Source organism: Mytilus galloprovincialis, chromosome 2, assembly GCF_965363235.1.
Source record: "Mytilus galloprovincialis chromosome 2, xbMytGall1.hap1.1, whole genome shotgun sequence".
Taxonomy (NCBI): Eukaryota; Metazoa; Mollusca; class Bivalvia; order Mytilida; family Mytilidae; genus Mytilus; species Mytilus galloprovincialis.
Genome location: NC_134839.1, coordinates 13376151 through 13380353, shown reverse-complemented (window position 1 = coordinate 13380353; position 4203 = coordinate 13376151). Strand labels below are relative to the sequence as shown.

At 30.6% G+C, this 4203-nt stretch overlaps 1 long non-coding RNA gene across 1 annotated transcript; it reads right to left on the bottom strand.

The window, feature by feature from the left end:
• Positions 1-210: 210 nt before the first annotated feature.
• LOC143062943 (uncharacterized) lies at positions 211-3932 on the bottom strand. The gene is made up of 2 exons (XR_012974892.1): positions 2515-3932; positions 211-587 (listed from the first exon to the last, which is right to left on the bottom strand). It is a non-coding gene; the product is annotated as an uncharacterized LOC143062943 (long non-coding RNA).
• Positions 3933-4203: the final 271 nt, after the last annotated feature.

Below are 4203 nucleotides of genomic sequence, written 5' to 3'. Positions count from 1 at the left end.
CAAAGTGAAAGTTAAATACCATTATAATCTTTCTGTAAAAAAATTGTGGTTTAAATAAACTTAAATATGTAAAATAATCAAAATCAAACTTATTCTCAGTAATATATTTTAAAGCTGTCAATATACATGTATATTTCAGCATCATACTGTACACCTAAACCAAGTTTATTATCATTATATCATATGAGGAATAAAATACAAAACAAAATATATTTTTTTTAAGGTTTTATAATAAATAATTTAGACAGAATGATCCTGAATGCTTTCTTAATCCTGAGATATATGTATAATATCAGGCATTTAAATACATGTATTTACATATACACCAATACTTTGTACTATATGAAAGAGATCAATGAAAAAAAATCCATAAAAGGATACAATAGACAGAAGTATACGAAATTGCAACGATTCAGCTTACACGGTCACACGGTTACACTTAATAAACATAACACCTAAAATATCAAACAGACATACATACAACAGGAAAAGTATTTTGTCATTATTGACTCAATTGAAAACTTGTATTTAAGAATCAGACTGAGTACTTAATTAATATATTTAGTAAATAATAACCTTAAATTAAGCTTAGGCCACCCTTAAAAAATTGTTTGTTTGGCATTGCCGACCCACACTATCAGCAGGTGGGTAGGTAGGTAGGGATTTTTTTTTTTTTTTTTACATTTAAAAGCTTTATATATGTAAATCATGAAGTCTCTAGATCAATGGTGTCTAAAGCATTGCAGCATTGTTGTGTGTACATGCTGGTGGTTTCTTTGAAAGGGGTCAACCGTCATTGTCACATTCTACATCATATGGATAATTTCATGTAAGACAGTCAGTTTTATTGGCAGAGTTAACCAAAATACCCAGAAAAAAACACAGAACTGAGGCAGGAAACTGACAAATTAACCTTATAAAATGTATGACGTAAACATTGAACTTTTATTGTGGGACTGACCATTGAACAGAGGCCTGATGTCACATCTTGAAGTTGTGGTCACAGTTTGGTAAAATTACCATAAGTTAAATGGCTCAACCACTACGGCTCCTTGTACAAATGGACAAAGATTTAAAACTTTGATTGTTTGCTTTGGTTTTATAAACATCACTTTCTACACCATATAGGTAATTTCATGGCAGTCAGTTTTGTTGGCGTACTAAACCGTAGTACTTAAAGGAAAACGCCAACCTGCGGGAGGAAACTGACTAACCTTATTACATATGACATGAAAATCAAACCTTAATTTTGCAACTGCCCAACTAGAGCTCAAACCAACACCTAGAAGCTAGTAATCATACATGTAAGGTGTGACGAACTACCATACAAACACGCCTACTGCCCCTGATAAGTTTTGAGGATAAAGGATCTGTACCAAATGAGGATAGCACAATATTAAAAATTTGGAAGGTTGGCACAAATAGACATGGTGTTTATACTAATATTATCCAAGTGCAAGGTTTTTCAGGACTAGGTTTAAAACGTATGATAAATTCAAAATGGAAATATGCAGCAGGACAGACAATTTTTTGCAGATAAATAAATTATGGTTTGTAATGCTTGTTTGATTAACAGAAATCTGGACATGCATTACATGAATACAGATAAATTAATGAGCCCTTAGAATTGTGGAAAAGGAGGGGATTTTATTCATCACTAGTAGCTAGATACATTTATAAATATGTTTCTGTCAGTATCTTTTATGTTTTAAGAATTATCTTATTCATGTTAAGAAGAAAGGCAAGAAAAGGGGAAGTACTTCAATTGACACAAGATGCTAGTCTTTAAAATATGTATGTTTTGTACCAGGCTAGCATCTACTGGTACAAAACTACTATAAACCTGTAAATCTGGGACCATTTTGGTCTTTTAGCTTTAATTTGGTGCTTTCAGCCATAATTATCTTGAATGCATCATTGTGGTTCTGACTATAGAAGTTACTTTGTTCTCAGGTTCAAGGGAAACTTTGTCAAGGATAAATTTCAAATATTTAATAAATTCAACAAATGTAAGAGCCACGCATATTTGTTCTGTGATGTCCCGGTGAAAAGCTTCTTTCTCATGAAGCGACAAAGTCAAGCAGACATCAACTGTTTCTGCTTTACAAAAGATAAAATTTGAGTCCTCTACAATGTCTCTCAGAACGTTTGTTTCAAAGAATAGTTGAACATTTGATTTTTGATAAAATCCATCTCCCTCAACCAATGCATTGCAACATAGGGAGATGCTTTCCCCTGCCGGCCTCTTTGACATTATTTTTGGCAGACTTTTTCTATTCCATGTCATTTAAATGTTTGCTCCCAATACAGTGTAAGGCAAGCGCTTTTAAGATCGTGATTTGAAATAAGTAAAGCCAGGAACAAACTCGGCGGATACGATCAAATTCCGGCACAATTTCGATTTTTTTTAAATAAAAAAAAATAAATTTCTGAAACGCAAATAAAATTATTTGGGCGGCAAGTTTTTCAGTGGGTCGGGCGGCAATGCCAAACAAATGAAATTTTATTTTAGGCCTTATTTGTTTTAGATCTTTCAAATCTTCTATATATATTTATTAGACAACTTTGATGATATACTTTTCTCAGCTTTTAAAGCGAATATTTAAATTAAACATTATACATGTTTATATGCCTAGCATAGAGCATATTGAACACTTAATCATTGTTTAAAGGGAAACAACCAACTAAATCATTGCTTAAAGGGAGATAACCACAACATTTATTTTTATTTATTGATGAAAATTAAGAAAATATTTTTTCCACTGTATGTATTGTTTTAACTACAAAAATGTAATGGTAATTAAATTGTATGTCGTTTGTTATCTGCAGTCTCTATATGGGCAATTAATTGTTTTTTTTTTATCAAATTGTATTGTATACTGTTATATTCATTCACAAAAACAACATTTTACATACATTTCACAGTGCACCAATGGAACATAAGTACAAATATGCATGTATTCATCTTAAACAAATAACCGTAATTACATCAATACATATAATAAATAAAACATACATTTTTGTAAGCTAGCCTAACATTGCATAAATAAGGTTTTCATATGGGTCACTTGTATTGAATTTGGATTCAAAAGGCACTCTTTTGAAAAATACTGATGATGTTCAATGTATTTTGTTTTCTGCTGAAAAGGGGAAAAGGGAAAAAAAAAAAGAATTTGAAGAGGGTCCATAGATGTAAAAAAAAGTTGGTTAGTATAAAAATTTAAAAAAACAAAAACAAAAAATAACAATCTCTAGTTTTGTGAGTTGCAAGAAAATTTAGTGTCACTGTGTGTATAAAAACTATGCTAACAAAAATAAAATGAAAACACAGCATCATTAACATAAATATGCAAAATTTTTATTTTATAGAAATGTCACAACACATTAAATCTTAAAAAAATAAATAGATTATAGTCTGCATGGATGACATTTATCATTGGCTGCAGATTTTTTGCTTAAAATGGCACATTTTAAAAGATAGGGAAAAACCCAAAGTTAATATTCCGAATATATGCAAATTTCAGTGATTGAAGAGTTCAAGAAAACAGTTGCTTAAAAACAACCAATGAACAATATGAATGGCTGAATAACATAAAAATGTATTCAACTAATTAAAGATACTATGACCTATGTCTAAGTCAAACTGGTTTCTTGAGAGTGGTTTCAAAATAAAGTCTTTAATATCTGTAGCCATTGAGAATCATGTAAAAGCTACTTCTCATTTAGAGATTTTTTCAAAACCTAAAAAATTCAATGATATTATGAAATTAATTTACTAACATGGCTAATGTATTACACCAGATCCTAATAAAGATTATAATTATTTTAACTTGTATTTCCTAACTTTAAGTTAGTTTTTTCGAATAATGTTGCATTAATCTGATCTGCAGTGGATTTACATTTATATACATATAGCAACCATAATCAATAACAGCTAAGTTCTTATTGGAAGATTTTCTAATTCAGCATCATCGTTCAATGATATCATCTCATATGGGGAACACTGAGAGAGACCCATCTTGTCACAAAGCCAGCCATAAAATCCTTTATCAAAATCTACAATTTCGGTCCTCCAAGATCTATAATACCATGAAATTTGTTTGAAAGCTGCAAAAATGGCAACAGCAAGTGATGTGAATCCAACAGTGAAAGGAAACGTCAATATTAGTAGCGGACAAATTGTCACTTTATGCCAAACTGTTT